A 17,819-nucleotide genomic window follows, 5' to 3' on the forward strand; every position below is an offset into this window, starting at 1 on the left:
GTTCAGAACTTCTATGGGGTTAATGGTTGACAATCCTTTGGAAACCGCTGTTGGGAATAACATATGTTTTAAAAACAGCTGTTTTCAACAGACTTTAAACAGTGGATGAATCTTTTGCCAAACAAATGTTTTAAAAACAATTGTTTTCAACAGACTTTTAAAGATTTTTGTCTATTTTTTAAGAATGTTCAGAACTTCTATTGTGTTAATGGTTGAATATTCTTTCGAAACTGCTGTTGGGAATAACAAATGTTGGCAACAATAGCAACTCAACATTTACGATAGCAGGTATCAACACTAACAACTGTTGATGCTCAAATCAGTAAAAATAAAATGCTCTACAAAGATTAATAGATTAAAAATATACATATCACATATGACGATAGATCAACAATTACATTGAGAACTGAACAACGAAATTTAAAAATCTTCAGCTCTTGAACAATAGCCCTGTCCTCATATACTTGATCCTCAACTTGCTTTATAAAGCGATACTTTAAATCATAACAACCCACAGAAGGATATGATGACATTTTTAACTTGTATATTTTTTCAACTCTGATGTAAAAGAAGGATATAATGGTAGTAAAACGTGATGAAAAGCTTCTGCACTGTTTTTGAATTCTGAAGTGCAGAAAGACATCACCTACAGGTTTCTGGACACTTGGTCTCTCATAAATAGACCAAGATGCAGTCCATCAAAACACCTCTTCAGCTCTTGAACAGTAGCCCAATCCTCATATACTTGATCCTCAACTTGCTTGATAAACCGATACTTTAAATCATAAGAACCTACAGAAAGGTATGATAACATTTTTAACCGTTGAATGTAGAGCCAAATTCATATATGTTATTTAACTTGTCTATTTCTTCAAGTCTCATGTAAAAGAAGAATATAATAATCGTAGTAAAAAGTTAAATATCACTAAACCGAAAGAACAAAAATAAAAATAAAAAAACAGGTTCTCATAATTACCATTAACTTCTTCATTTATCATAAAGAAGTACTCCACTTTCTGCACTTTAGACTTCAAAAACAGTGCAGAAGAACTCCCCTCTGCTCGCTCGAAAAAAAAAGCTGAAATATATCAACACCTTAAAATAAATATTATCAACATATATCAACAGTTTAAAAGAATCCACAAACCTAAAATAACCCGCAACTGATTGTTTGAATTTTAAACAACTCTGATTAGGCTGAAATATAAACAGAGAATTAGAACAGATCACTTCAAATTTTAAGATTCAAAATCAGAGAAAAAAACATACCCTCAACGATGTTGCAACAATGATGTTGCAAAAATTTCGTGAAGTACAAAAAGCTGTAATCGCATATGAACCTCTGCTCACATGTAAAGCCGAGGTCAAAGGTGAGTGTGTGAAACAGAGCTTCAATGAAACAACGTTGTTGGAACAATGATATTGGAACAAAGAACTGTATATGAAGATTAATCGGCTCAATCATGAGAGCTATGCATTTGAGTAAGAGAGATATGATCGCAAATATGTTATTTATAGGGAGGCAGATTCATATGTAGTTTGAATTTTGAATTTGGAGCCAGGATTTTGATTTAAAATTTGAATATGGGCAGAGGTTTGAAGTGGGTGAGTGACATGCATTAATTGAAAATTACATATCCCCATGCATTTTGAATTTCAAATTACCCGCAATTTCAAAACATCTGCTGCTAGATATACGTTTGCCAAAGGAACCATCTGCTACTTTCTTGTAGATGGGCAGTGGTTTGCCCTTTGATTACACAAGGCAGTGGTTTGATAGATCATTAAATGTATTTTAAAGTGATTTATATATTAGCCTTTATGATGTAATAATGATATAAGAAAAGCCTTGTTGGACATGTTCTCCTGCTCACACATCAACTTTTCTTATGTCATTGAGATTTCTCCTTTTATAGAAAGTATAGATAGATTATAGATTATAGACTTTTCTTTAATTAATACATGGAAACATACACATATGCATATGTATTTGTTTTCATTTATGCTCGCCAGTATGTTCGTTCGTTTACATTTTTGAATTGTTCATGTAGAATATTAACGGACATGAATGGACATGAACAAACACGATCGCGTTAATTTTCTAAATGAACGAGCATGAACATATTAGTTAACTATTTTTATTAATTAACAAATGATACAAAAAAGGTTTCAAAATATGTAAAAAACTTTATAGAATATTATTAAAACAATAACTTTAAAAATTATAACAATTAAAAAAAACTATTTTCTATTTTTTTGAACGGCCAACGAATCCTCCAAATGGGCTACTGCGAAAATTAACCACATCGGGATACACTCTCCTCCGAATCGGAGAAAACCCTCACCTAGGGCAGAAGCCTGTGAACACTCGCCTGAAGACACGACAATGCGGTGAGGTAAAACCCGTTCAGTTCAAGGATCGAACTAGTAATTGCCGCCTACTCGCCTAGTCTCCCTTCATCACCAGGTGCCACTGAAAACTAATGGGGAGAAGCAGGAAATGAACCTGGGTCTCTTGGAAACCCAAGTATCTCCCTTACCACTCCACCACAAGCTCACTGACAAAAAAAAAGAAAAAAAAAAAAAAAGAAAACCCTCTTTTCTATTAAACTAAGAAAAAACGTTATGTAGAAAAAAAAAAAACAACGCTCGAAAAGAATAAAAAAGCATTTAACAACAACGACAACAAAGGACGATGACCGACAACAACAATCAAATATACCAAAATGAAAAAAAAAAAAAAAAAAAAAAAAAAACCCGGTTCGGAGAGGAGGGATACATTCAACAAAAATATAGAAAACAAGGGTACGTTTAGCTCCAGCATTTGAAATTCCATATAAAACTTTTTTTTCTTAAAATTTACCTAAAAGTGAATTATGTATTCCTTCTTTTTTAGTCATCTTCATATAGCCAGCCACCATTGTCATTCACCTTCATCATCATCCTTTTAAAGGTTCATCTGTTCACCTTGTACATATAGATTTGTCTACGAGGTTATGTGACGTTGGTTTCAAGTTCGGTTATGTAATATGTAATTAGATTATAGTTTCAAGTTCAATTTGTACATATAAATTTGTCTACGTGGTTTATAAACATTGTATGCTTATTTTATAAATATATTGAAAATTGTTAAGAGTACAAGAGATTTTAGAGAACTTAAGTGTGTAATAGTAATTATCTTGTTTACATTATATAGTTACAAGAATGAGAAACTGATATCTATATTATAGATGGTAGTCGATACCTTATCAAAGTAAGTGATTTGGGTTAATGTGGTAATAAAGGTATGTTATAACACTCTCCCTCATACATATTACCTCTCATCATACACTATAAGTCCAGAGGGTGTGGTAAGTGCACCTGGCCACATCAGACTCGTTAGCGCCCTATAGCGCCCCCACCCTATTCCCTATGCGCCAAGTGTGGGGGGGGGGGGGGCATCGATACTCCGCCATTGCAGTAATGAGCGTTAAAGGGAAAAGCAGGTGTGGCCCATTCTTTTCAACCAATCAAATCTTTTTCCCTTTATTTTTTTGTATTTTGTTTAATATGAGACTTTAAATGGTCTTTAAACCATTGCATGCAAGTTAAAGGAAGGAGCTTTAAAGCCCTCTATGTAACAGAACGCTGATGTGGCATGATAAAACCTTTAGAAGTTTTATACCACAACTTCCAACCTATAAAGAGCACTAACACTCATCACATTCATCACACCCAATCATAATTTGACACCGCATTCTATTACATTCTATCACACCATCAGTAAAACACTTGCAATACTCGTCATATTCCATCAGTAAACTTTTTTCTTTATTAAATATAAAATAAAATAAACTAAAAACCACATTTTTAAAATGCATAAAAAATATGAAAGACAAATATAAATTAAAAACACATATTATATATATTATATATATTAATTAAGATTAAGACTCTTGATGAATAGTAACTTAAAATATTTAAGTATTTGTTTTTTATTTTTAATGGTATTATATTTATTTGTTTTTTATAGTAACTCAAAATATTTAAGTATTTGTTTTTAATGGTATTTTTTTTTATTTTTAGTGGTATTTGATTTTATTATTTAGTAACATTTTATTTGTCTGATATTGGTCGAACGGTATCGGTGGATTCAGTTTATGATGGTACCAATATCGATATTCAATTAGCGTCAGAAAAAGAGTTGTATAAATGAAAAGTTTTCGAAAACGAAAAAGATGAATACGAGTACGAGTATCGATGTTGTTCGGTACGATACGGTAGCGATATGGTGTTCGTTTATCGAAAAACACAATAAAAATAATTAATGGTACTAAAATCGATGTTGGTTGTTTGGTTTCGGTTGAGTTCACTACGATAGTGGCATGGTATATGTTATCAAACTGAAAACTATAAAAATAAATACATACAGATACCGATGTTGTTCGATTCAGTTTGATATGGTATGGTATAGCGAGATGGGTGTTAGTTTATCTAAGGTAATAACAATGAAAATAAATGCCGACACAGATGTTGTTCAATTGATTTTGGTATGATAGCGGCACAATATTCATTTTCAATAAAATTTATATCGCAATGTTGACAAAATAAACATAGAACACAATGAACCAAATTGATATCAACTAAACAACATCGGCACCCATAAAGCAAACGAACCGAATCGTTATCAGCTAAACAACATCAGTACTATTATTGAAAACCGTTCTTATTTTTTTGATCGATGTAAAGTTTTCTATTTCATTATTATAGCACGTATCGAAACTGTAACGAACCGAACTAATACCGACCAAGTTCTCGTCGCGAAGCGCGGGTGAATATCACTAGTTTTCATTAAAATATAAAATTACAATAAAAATTGATGAAATAACCTAAAGGCTACAAATAAAAAAAAGTCTACCTAAAGCATTGAAGTTAAAAACCCTAAATGTGGCCCAACCCCACTTGACACAAATTTCTCTTTTGCATTCTAGTAGAATCGACTTGTATGTTACATCACGAAAGAGTTCGAAACCGAAGCTGACTGTTGTTGCCTCTGAGTGCCAGGTCCATCACTGACTATGGCGATAAGTTAGGCCAATTCTACACCCGTTGACCATTATCGCTCTAGCTAGTGCGACAGCTCAAGTGGGGCTCGTCGGGCCCAGTAGTACTACTCAAAATTCCCCCTCTATCCACCCAATACTAATGGTCCAAGGTTTGTGAGAACTTTATGTAATAACATTCTATTTTGTGGCCATAACGATATAACAAAAACTCTATCAACTAAAGACGTTACATTACCATAATGTTAAGCATTACGTTCTTGTAACGTGGCATTACTTAATTTGCAGTAATGTGATACATGTTTTCTCCCCTTGTGTTTTATAAGCGTTAAGAGTGGGAGCCGTGAACTCACCTTTGGTTTGCTCGGCTAGACTTAAGTGATTACGAGCAGGTGTGGTCAACCACGTCCTAGAGATGGTTACCATTTGGTTGTTAGTTAGTGTTCATACATGTCACTTAAATCCTATACGTATCTAACACATAACATGCAAACACACTGACATTTAAGTGTTCATTCGTGTACGTGTTCATCTCATATCATACAACACGTTCCATGATACTCATTTAGGTTTTAATCAACAATTTATACCTTGTAGTAACATGCATACACCTTAGATGTATTTACATAAAATTTCAGCCCCTTTCAGTTTAATGCCCGTTTCTGGACTGTTTTAAGGAATGTATTTAAAATAGTAAATGGACTATAAAAATTCCAAATATGTTATGAGACATGTCAATTGGTCCATTTAACCTTGTGTAAAATTTTCAAAGCTTAATAGTTTACAAATCGACTGTAAAAACCCGAACAGATTCTGTTTGCAATCAGCCTTTACCATAACTTTCAGCAAATATAACCTCTATAACATCAAATACATTCATTTTAACATCAAGTTTCATCATCAACACATGTGTAATCGAAACCCTAGCATGCATATGAAATCATAACGTCACTAGATCATCATGAAACATTATATAAACATTGGGAAAAAGTTTCTAGCAAACCCTAACACATAAAAACCATGTTTTCATTCACTCAAGCACCCAAGAAATCAACAAAACGCAGCCATGAATAACAAGTTATGTGTGTGTGTTTGAGGGATTACCTAGACCGATGGAGATGAAGATCAAGAACCCGATAAAGGTGAGTTTCCTTGCTTCTTCTTGAATTGTCTAGAGAGAGAGGGTAGAGAGAAAACTATGGAGGCTAGGGTTTCAGTTTGTGTGGAAGAAGATAAGGGGAAGGAGATAAGGATGTTTAAATAGTTAGGGTTTTGAGTTGGTGGGTTAGGTGGGTTGACTAGTGGGTATATACAGCGTGTAAGAAGCTGTTTCACGTCTCATGTTTCGCTTATAGTTGCTCGTATAATTATAAAGTGAGTATATCAAGTAGTTATTTGTTAATCCGATTAAAACGAATATATGGAATATGTATGCTATATATATAACACATAATATATGTTGAATCAGTATCGTTTGGCAAAAGTTGTCGATTAAACAACACGTTGCACGCATCTTAGCTTGCTATTATACGTTGTTATTATTTACTAAATAATATTCCATAATATTTCAATTAACTTTCTATAGTTAACAGGGGTCAAAAACACGGGTTGTCACAAACAGTTTCTCTTGATGATGTTTGGATCATCACTTTAAAATACGATTATAATGATCCATAAAGAGAAATTTTGAATGACTAAGGATACGTGGTCGAAAGTCCGGTGTTACACGTACTTAAGTTTGTGTTTTTATGCGAATTTAAGTTCCGAGTGATCAAATTTGATTTGGTTTGTGTTTTGCAAGTCTAATTGAGACGTCAAAGCCCTTGATAATCTAGGTTATGTATTATCATTGACATTAACGTAACTACCATTCCAAGTTATAATAGTTATTGGGATCCAAGGATCAAGAAAATGAATAAGTTGTTTATTATACAAGACTATGTTCCCCTAAAATTTTTAAAAACAATACTAAGCTGAATTAATTGTTTCATAAGATGGAGATTCATATATATAAATATATATATATATATATATATATACTAGCCTAAGACCCCGCGAGCTTCGCGGGTGGCTAAACACCAACTAAACACATAAAATAGTTTAAACATAGAAGCGTTAAAGTGTGATTTGTTAAGCCTAATATTTTGAGAGATTTGAGCACGTCCCAATAGTACATCTACATGATGTTTTCGAGTCAACCCAACCGGTTTAACTTGTGCCTAACAACTTGCTTGCATTTGGCATGTTACTCAACTTGTTTAACCCAATTCTATTTGCCACCCTTTAGACGAAAATCAGCCCACGATGCAAGCCATCACTACTTATTAGCACCATCTACACAAAATCCAATAAGAACCCCAAGGTTTTTGTGTCTTCGCTGCAGATCAAGGGCATAAAAATTTATTCCTCTTGAATTCAGCAACAAATGTATTGCATTCTTGACTGAAACTTATAATACTATAATAGAGACACGTTAATGATACTTTAGAATGCTAACTTACACGCATACCTATGAGGAATGTAGATCAAATAAGACCAATCACTTGCCTGCCCATAGAAAACTAGACCACAAAAAATTTGGGACTGAGTTCTAGTTGATCAACAACTTCTTCATATCTAAAGCAAAACTCTTTAACGTCCGTTTAGGATCCGATCACTCTCTCCGTAACCAGGTCGATCAAATGAAACAATATAGATCCCAAAATCTCCAATTAGAGCCTACAAAATTCAACTATTTAGCAAACCTTAATACCGAAAGTAATAATTATCATAAAATACGAAAGAAAAAACCATACAGGAGACACAGTCGTGGACAAGACAACATAATGCTTGACAGATTCAAATCAATGGGCATAATTATTATAGTGTTTTTGTAGTTGCAATTAAGACTTAAATATTTATGAGAATAAAAAAAACATGGTTGAAAGTCAGACTGGCCCATTTCAACCTACACTGATAATGACCCGGTTCAAAACAAATCTCAGCAAGTCCAATAATTAAATCAATATAAACCACTGTCGAAACTCAATTTCACTATTTTGTTGGCAGCATCGCTATCGCTATCACATAGTGAAATTCAAATAATTGGATTTAAACTTTTCCATTATCTCATCAAAAATCCAGATGCGCACCAAAATTTTCGAACGGTTCATATAACATCAAAAGAGTTGTATCTGCAAATACAATTCTTTCAACCATCCTTTAAATAAGTACATTTGAATAAGCCACATAATTAAACCTGTGAAAAGCTTTTACTACTCCAAAATTCGAACCAGCAATTGAAATTATCTATGGGTCTCTAAGACACACATACAACAGAAGCTAACTTTTACCCATGTGACCCATTTCAGTATTTAGCTAATTTTAGAGTTTACCCGTGTGACCCATTACTATTAGAACATACCTGGATCGTCCCATTTGACCCGTCATAGTTTTAGCTATTTTTTAAGAATTTACCAATTTGACCCGTTGCGCGTAACATAACCCAAATTGACTCATTCTTACGTAAACGGGTTAAAATAAATATTTTCTAACCACTTAAAACTGAAAACGACCTACATCGATCTAATCTAACATTACCATTTTGCCCCTTGTTTTCATAGATAAACATTTTAGATATTTTTATAATATTTAGAAAAACTATATTAAATTACATGTAAAATCAAACTTGTTGCATGAATTTGAATCCATATTTTGACTATTTTGAAAAGAATAATACCTGACAAACAAAACAGAATCACCAGCTTTAAGACTTTTTGCTTAAATAAACATGCTCCAACATGGGGTAAGTAGATGGTGGCTTCCCTGCATTAGAATACAATAACAACCCAAATAAAGGTTTAGCTTATTTTTGTTTCAATAAAATAGCACACCAGAACTCAACCGCAACACTTCTGAGTACTTCCTTTGATGAGTATAACCTTAAGTGAAAAGGCCACTTTTCCCAGGCATTACACTATGCACCCATGAGATGTTACATGAATATTTATACATAAACTGACATGATTCAGTACTAATTCAGCCGGTGAATTCACTTCATGATATACACAAGTACAGAATAGTGAGCAACTTGAAAGCTTAGTAAATAGATATGATGGCGGGGTGTTCAATAAACAACACGAGAACTCCCCGCCCCCTTGTATTTAGTTGGTGATCCCATTGCATAAGCAAGACAGTCAATAGACCCATCAAAATGTCGACATATATTAAAAAGGTCAATAAATATAGGATGCGTAGAATGACATACCTCCTTGATTCAAAAACTCAGTTGCCACTTTCACCTGATCAGCTGGCAACGGGGGCTGATATCTACAAAACAATTATTTCAGTATGTATGATTACAGAAACAATATAATTACAATGATCACTTTATCTTTGAAATTAAACAACTAAATAAAATTGTTTGCATTAAAAACATACTTTCAGCAACTTTCAACCCATTCGACTCAAAGACTTGCAATAAAAAGAACTGAACGACATACCTTGAAAGGTTCATTATTAGTTTTGACCAGTTACCCGACCCGCTCGACCAGCCTTATCTCGTAACATCTATTAGCAAGTAAGGGGAATAATGAGTAAAAGAAGTGTAACTAATTACCAGCTTCCAATAGTGTGTATTTCAGTTATGTAGATAGTGTGTGTATTTCAATTATATTGTTATTGCAAAGTTTCGACTCCATATTTTACATTTTGATATGGAAAACCACTCAAAAATAATCACTGCAAAAACCTTAAATCTGTCACTCTCAATATGTGAAAACTGGCAACAAATTGGACAATCAAACCATCATAAAATATCAGTGATTATTTCATGCTTATTAGTCCTTAGCCACCCATTGCAAAAGAAAATCAATAAAATTATAGACATTATTACAACAATTTCATATAATAAACCAAATATAACTAACATCGTAATCAATATCATTCATAATCTCGAAAATAACATACCTTCCATATGTGATCTTGGTTTTATATAACAAAGGGTAATTCATATATTGTAACCCAATACGGCCACCCTTCGCTTAGTTGTTTGTTCAACTTTTTCACATAAAAGCGCCCAAAAGGTAATTACGTAATACATGTAAAGTATCTAATGACTCAACTGATTAACTATGTGACCCTTTACCCAAGTCACCCAACCTGCCTCTTACCACTTGTGGGTATGCTTAGTGCTTTACCTCAGGATGAAGTTTCTCCAAAGGCATCCAATCCCAGGACCACAAAGGTCAGAAAGCACAGTAGCAACAGATGATACTACATCTTTCTCTTCTAATTGTAACAACTACTGTATATTAGATTCCCGGTCAACTCTTGATCTTCCGTCTGACATCTTATCCACAGTCACAAAAAAGAGTATTAATTAAACGTTAACAATGGCTTCAAAATAAAAGATACTTAACGAATATAAAAGAAAGAAAACAAACTTGATGCTATTTGTTTACATGATTATTATATACATGTTATAAGATGCATCCCGTGTGATTAGTTGATTTGGAAGGCAATCATTTTACTTTTTTTTTTTGTAAAGGCCAACAAAAAAGCTTTTCATTCAACAAAAAGTTAACCTTAATGGGACTCCACTTGTTCCACACAAACTCAATGCTCAGCTCAGTAAAGAAAATGTGTTAAATATGGAGTTTAACGCTCTTTAACTTAGAAATTTACCGAGCGCTCCAGACCCCACAACCAACGATCCTCTCTAGTTTCTGCACAAAGTTTCCAAGTTCAGCTCCAATTATTCCATCGGACCCGCCAGCTGCCAACTCCAAGAAAAAGTTATTTATCTCATTCTCCGCCCTTACTCACTTGATTGGCTAAAGAATATCAAGAGAAAAAAGTTATCAAACAATATATATAACTCTTTTAGAATAGTATATACACACGATGCAATTGTTGCCTTCAAAAACCAAAAAGCTCGTCTAAAGAATGATGCAATAACAAAATATGTAACTACTTATGATAAATAATTACATATTAAACCTAATAATGAAAAATGATAAATTATAATCGTACTTTATCGAAACGCGTCAACTGGGCTATATGTTTCACTATTAAAGAAAACAAAGCTGAAATGATTAAATGGGTCAAAAGTAAATATCAAAACCAATTGACATGAGTCCTACCTAACTTGAAAGTGTTCGCAGCTCTAGAGATTAAGGAACAATCATACGAAAGAACTGGTACTAGTTGTGTTTTAATATACAGTTTAATTTAATTTAATTAATAATAATAATAATAATAATAATAATAATAATAATAATAATAATAATAATAATAATAATAATATACCTGGTGGAATGTGCCGTGCGCATTGCTACGCTTGGCCATTTTGATGTTCGGTTATACCAAATGGATATGGCTCAAAAGTCGCCCAAAGCATAGTTATATGCATAAGACCTCGTAAAACATTTTAATTAACGAAAGCGTTGCAGTTTTATTAACCCTACCTCCTACAGTAGGATCATACTAATCATCTAAATGTGCCGATGTTCAGAAATCTCATAAACAAAACACATGCATTTAATAATTCACCAAATTAAAGTTAAAACAAAATTGCTGAAAGTCGGTATCGAATCGGTACCGAAAATGCTAAAAGTCGGTACCGAATCGGTACCAAAAAAAGTACCTGGTTCGGTAAATTCGGTACCGGTACCGGTTTGGTACCGTTATCGGGAACGATTTGCTCATCCCTACTGCTCATACAAAAACCAATCCAATTACTTGCAAATTACAAAAAACAAAACATGCACTTCATATGATCATAATTGTTCTTACTAACAAATGAACTGACTTACCTTGTGATAATATGTAATTGCATCCGTATAATTATCTTGTCAAAAGAATACAAAACCAACCATAAAAAACTTTCAAAATATCACAATATTTTCTCTTTTACCTGGTAAACCATTTCAGATATACATTAGAAGGTTTTATTTATTTGAATACATAATAGTGGACTTACAACCATTTGACCACACAACCCATTTGAGATAAATTTTTAGTTAAACCCAGCCAACCCATTAGATATACAAAACATCCCCGTTTGACCCGTTCGTCTATAAATGAGTCAACATTTCCACCTTTAGCTACAATGTAAAAGTCAATATTACCTACAGGTGATACGTGTAAAGCCAACATGTGTGCTTAAGTTTCTTGTTGATAGCTCAAGGGCCTTTGCATTCCTTGTTCTTGTGCATAAATAGGTGGCAAACCAAACCTGTTTCGCATGGTAAGGGTCTGCGATGCACGATCACCCACAAACAAACAAATGTAATCAAGTAAACAACATGATGATTAAGATGATAAAGGATCTTAAGTTAAGTTTTGAAACAAAATCAATCAGCTGTTAAGATACTAACAGCTTCAATGCTTATCAAAGTAACCACACAGTGATGAAAACATGACATCAAGAACAACTACAGCAAGATTTACAGGGATAATGAAACATATACATGTACTTTTAGTTGAAGCTGCTTCAGATACTCAATAGTTTCATCCAACATTCAAGCCTTATCAATCTAGCACAAAACAACAAACCAAAATCATACAATCAAAACCATAACTTCTACAAATAATTAAACACATCTTAACTTTCTTCAATCATTAACGTAATTAACCCTAACCTTGTTAGAATTTGGAACCAAAGTCTGCAATGCTTTCAAGTTCCTCACCCTGCTCTGCTCATCTAGCTTTACTCCGACCACCACCGTCCGTCCTTCGGCCAACTCTCCGGCGAGCTCCGTTTGAAGATTTCTGTAATTTCAACCAATCGAAATCAAAATTAATCAAAGAGGATGATGTAAACTTACCGAAAATCTCCTGTTTTTGATCGAATGAAGAAAAAAGAATCATCTATCGAGCCCTAGATCAAGCCTCAACAAAAAACAATCAATTCCAACCAAGTTGCACCGTATGGAACCCCATAAAGCCGAAAATTATATGAATCAGGTTACAGATTACAAATCAAAATAAACTTACCAGGTCACTTTTGATTGTAAAGAGATGAGATCTAGGGTTTTTCAAAGAGAGAAAACTGTAAGGAGGCAAAGGATGAAAAGAAAGGTGTGTGTTAATTCTGGATTTAGGGTTCGTGATTGTAACAACTTTCAATAATGGGAGAATCCAAAAGGAAACTCCAAATCAATGCGATTGATTATGTAGCTGGTCGATGCTCTAATCGGAACGCAAACATCACCATTGGATGGATGGCTCCAACCACCACTTGTTTCCATTGTCTCTCTCTCTCTCAAGCTTCAAACTTTTCTGAAGATTTTCGGGTTTCTCATTGGACGGCTGAAAGGAATGAGAGTAACCAACATCACAAGTTTCATAGGATTGTAAGATTAAAAGCTTGAATAATCGATGTAAAAAACAATAAACATACTTGGATTCAATTCCACTTGTTACAATTTGAACGCCATTGTATGAAAGGTGTTGATAAAGAACAAACATGGATTAATGGAAGAAGATGAAAGAAGATGAAGAGGAAGAAGAGAGAATAACGAACAGAATAACGAAGTTGATTGTTGCCGGAGAAACCTTCACGGTGATGAGAGAATATGAGAAAGGATTTTGGCTAAATCGCAAATGTAGAAAATCGAGATTTAGGGTTTGTGATTTGAAAAAAAAAGTTTGAAAAGAGAGGATAATTATGGAAATAAAAATGACATTGGAAGAGAAAGCGTGTGATTGAATTGCCGCTCAAAATTGCTCAGGAAGGGATAAGAATATGCCATGTGGCATAAGTCAGTTTTGCTTTATTAGAAATAGTAGGTATATATATGGGTGGGTGTTGGCTACAAAGTCTATTTTTCCTACAAAGTGTAAAAAGTCATAAAACACCATAATCTCAACCATAAAACACACTCAAAACCCATAAATACCAAAGTGAAGATTACTAAAACGCCATATTTTGTGGTTTTGTGTTGTGTTTTGGATGATAAGACTTTGATTATCGAATGACTAATATTAGTGTGTTTTATGTTGATTATCATGTTGTGTTTTATATTCGTAGTTCTACGATGGTGTGTTTGAAGTTTTTATGGACTATTAGGGTTTGGATATTGTGTTTTAGTGATCTTCACTTTGTTATTTGTGGATTTGAGTGTGTTTTATGGCTAAAATTGTGGTGCTCTATGACTTTGTACACTTTGTAGGAAAAATGGACTTTGTAGCCGAACCTCACCCATATATATATATATATGTGTGTGTGTGTGTGTAACACACACACTTAAATATCATTCTATGGCTATAATGACAAAATTATTACAACCAGTATCCTCAATACTTAATCATCTAGGTCATCGGGTTGTGTTTTATCGCTTAACGGGTCATATTTTTCACACACACATAAATATATATACACACAGAAACACACACAACTTAAATATGAACTTTTTATCGTTTTAAGGTTTGAGTTATATTTTGGCCCTGTATTGTCGACTCCGCCGCAACGCACGGGTTACCCACTAATAACTTATCACCTATATCAAAAAAGTGGTTTCGTGCTAGTTGGATTCTCATATTTTAATTTTTAATCCCTGAAGGATTAAAAAATGTTTGACATACCATTAATAATAAATTAATAGAAATACAACGGTGTAATGTATAAATAATAGATGTATATGAACTAGGGCTGTCCAAAAAGCTCGCGGTTCGGAGTTCGCTCGAAGCTCGCTCGATATGGCTCAGTTTGAAAATGAGTCGAGCTCGACTCAGTTAGAAAGTGAGCCTAGCTCGGCTTGGCTCGTGACGAGCCAAATTGGCTCAGTTTGGCTCGCTTGGTAGCTCGGCTCGACTTAGCTCGAATTATTTTACTTATAATATATTTATTTTTATATACATAAAATATATTACAAAAGAGTGATTATTATTTACATGTATTTAGGCTTGTAGCTTGATATCTGTGACATATTTAAAGGTTGATTGCCATGCTAATGAACAAATATTGTATTTACTTGAAGTATAAAACTTATTTTGCGTTGTTAAACGTGATTTTGGCTTGTAATGTATTAGGTTGAACTTATTTTGAATACGTTCGTTTGAAGTATTGAATAACATTTTAGAATACTGAATTTTGAGAGCTACGTATTAACTTTTATTTTTAAAATCGAGCCAAACCAAGCCGAGCCGAGACAGCTCAGTTTAAAACCAAGTAGAGCCCGAGCTTAGAATTTCAGCTCGGTTTCAACTCCGAGCCGAGCCGAGCCAGCTCGGTATATAATCGAGCCGAGCCCGAGCTTGCCCTAGCTCAGCTCGGCTCATGAACAGCGCTAATATGAACGTAATCATTTTACATAACGTCATTTTACATTTTTACTAATTTTGTGAAAATAACGTTAAAAGAGGGGGATGATTAATCATGTATCATGTGCTGACCTTGATAGTCGAAAGACAAGAGGATACATGCACTAATCGGCGTTTGTCTTAGTTGCTCCGTGTTATGTGTCTTATGTCCAAAGGTTGATGTAAAACTACTTTCGAGTCGGGGATCTCACTGAAAGCATCCTCTCTAATCCTACGGAGTAGAGGTAAGGATGTTTACATCTTACCCTCCTCAGACCCTACCTTAGCTTTGCTACTGATAGGATTTACTGAGTACGATGATGACGACGATGATGAATCGCTTGACATGGTTTGACGTTTAATGAAAATAAAGAATTTGTGGTACATTACCAGAGTGAGGGGTTGTTTGACAACTTCTGAATGGTTAACTGATGAACCAGTAAGAGGTCTGAACCATTAAGTGTTGTACTAGTAAGATGTTTAAACCATTAAGAGCCAGTATAATGTTAAGTGATGAACCAGTAAGAGGTCTGAACCATTAAGTGTTATACCAGTAAGATGTTTAAACCATTAAGAGCCAGTATAATAGTTAACCATTCAGAGGCAAATGTCTGACCAATTTAGATTAGAGGTCTTAACCATTCAGACTCTGTATAATACTTAACCATTCAGAGGCAAATGCATGAACCATTCAAACATTTGCTCGCGAAACAAACAGTCTGAACCATTAAGTGATGAAACAGTAAGATGTAACCTCATTAAGAGGTAAACAAACAACCCCTGAGTAAATTATCAGTGGTATGTATTAAAATTAATAGGACTAAATTAAACAAAACAATTAATAGGCTGCAAATATTAGAAGTGATCAGATATGTGTGGGGTGTAGCCTGATGCTGAACTAGAGGCCCGACTATGAACCAGAATGAAGTAGCGTTTATGAAGAATTTTACATATCGCTGATAAAAAAAATCCCACAGTTGTTATCCGCAACCCTTTGCCACAGAACACCAATACTACGCCATTTGCTTTCTTTCTCTTATGGTGAAAAAATTGTTTAACTATTCTACAAATTTCACGTAATTCAATATAGATTTTTCTTTTTTCTTTGTCTAATCAAAGGTTCAATTTGGTTCAGTGATTTTGTTAAAAAAATCTAAGGTTTGTCGAATAAGTGTAATCAACATTTGAACTCAGCAACTGGCAATGATACGTGACTCATTTGGTTTCATTCAAAGTTTCAATCGGTAACCAAAAGATGACAATCAATCAATCAATCATGTCCAGTACTAGTGAGACCTTGAGCTCCAAAACACCTAAGAAAGAAATAAATAGAACATGAGTTGTGTGCATAAAGCTACTAATATAACATGAGTGGTGAAAGAGTACATGGTAAACAAGACAAATATAACAACACAAACAACCTATACACATAGATACATATCTATGACCATACACTACACCTAAACACAATTATACCCTCCCCTAGAAATCCTTAACCTTAATCCTACATCTCCACGAACTCCTATCATGGACCATGTTCTCAGAGATGTGCAATCTTTGCAAATCCTTCCTAATCCGCTCATCCCAAGTAATTTTGGGTCTGCCTCTACTCCTTCTCCCCTCCATCTTGAGAGTTTCAACCACTCTAACTAGCTCTATCGTCTGCCTCCTCTTCACATGTCCAATCCATCTCAATCTTCCATCCTTTATCTTATCTGATATACTAGCTACTTCTAACCTCTCCCTAAAAACATCATTTCTTATCCGGTCTAACCTTGTGTGCCCACACATCAACCTTAGCATTCTCATCATAGCCACCTCCATCTTGCGTGTTTGTACTTACTTAATGGCCCAACAGTCGGTTCCATATAATTTAGCAGGTCTAATTGTAACCCTATAAAATTTCCCTTTCAATTTAGTTGGAAACCTCCTATCGCACAATACCCCAATGGCAGCTTTCCACCTACACCATCCAACCTGGATGCGGTGGGCAACGTCACTATCTATCTCTCCATCCCTTGAACAAACGATCCTAGATACTGGAACTCAGTCACCTGCGGAACCACTTGACTGTCAATGGTGATCTGAATGTCCTCGTCGTTGCCTACTCCATTAAAGTCACAATACAAGTACTAAGTCTTAGATCGACTAATCCTTAAACCTCTGCCCTCTAAAGTTGCTCGCCACTCTTCTAACCTTGCATTCAGGCTTTGTTTACTATCCACAACTAACACAATATCATCCGCAAAAAGCAAGCACCATGGAAGAGCCTCCTGAATTAACTCTGTCAACTCATCTAGGATAAATGCAAACAGAAAAGGGCTCAAAGCAGACCTGTGGTGAAGTCCTACCTCCACAGGGAAAAAATCAGTATCCCCTACAGGCGTCCGGACACTAGTCTCAGTCCTAACATACATATCCCTAATTAAGTCTATATACTTCCCAGAAACCCCTCTACTCTCCAACCTATCCCAAATCAGTCTACATGGCACA

General features: G+C 34.5%; 2 long non-coding RNA genes across 26 annotated transcripts; both read right to left on the reverse strand.

The window, feature by feature from the left end:
* Positions 1 to 305: 305 nt before the first annotated feature.
* On the reverse strand, positions 306 to 6,297 carry LOC110874330. Its single transcript, XR_002555848.2, has 6 exons — positions 6,147 to 6,297; positions 5,396 to 5,451; positions 1,270 to 1,342; positions 1,148 to 1,197; positions 977 to 1,057; positions 306 to 792 (listed from the first exon to the last, which is right to left on the reverse strand). It is a non-coding gene; the product is annotated as an uncharacterized LOC110874330 (long non-coding RNA).
* An 828-nt stretch (positions 6,298 to 7,125) lies between these two features.
* On the reverse strand, positions 7,126 to 13,715 carry LOC110877680. 25 transcript variants are annotated; one of them, XR_004862218.1, is made up of 13 exons: positions 13,020 to 13,706; positions 12,665 to 12,794; positions 12,494 to 12,559; positions 12,156 to 12,278; positions 11,837 to 11,937; positions 11,668 to 11,734; positions 10,707 to 10,855; positions 10,220 to 10,371; positions 9,524 to 9,590; positions 9,289 to 9,350; positions 8,761 to 8,846; positions 7,552 to 7,760; positions 7,126 to 7,419 (listed from the first exon to the last, which is right to left on the reverse strand). It is a non-coding gene; the product is annotated as an uncharacterized LOC110877680 (long non-coding RNA). The 25 variants fall into 25 exon arrangements; XR_002557224.2 differs by having other exon boundaries at positions 12,152 to 12,278; XR_004862221.1 differs by having other exon boundaries at positions 11,837 to 11,871; positions 12,152 to 12,278; positions 13,020 to 13,705.
* Between the last annotated feature and the right edge of the window lie 4,104 nt (positions 13,716 to 17,819).

This window comes from Helianthus annuus, chromosome 7, assembly GCF_002127325.2.
Source record: "Helianthus annuus cultivar XRQ/B chromosome 7, HanXRQr2.0-SUNRISE, whole genome shotgun sequence".
Taxonomy (NCBI): domain Eukaryota; kingdom Viridiplantae; phylum Streptophyta; class Magnoliopsida; order Asterales; family Asteraceae; genus Helianthus; species Helianthus annuus.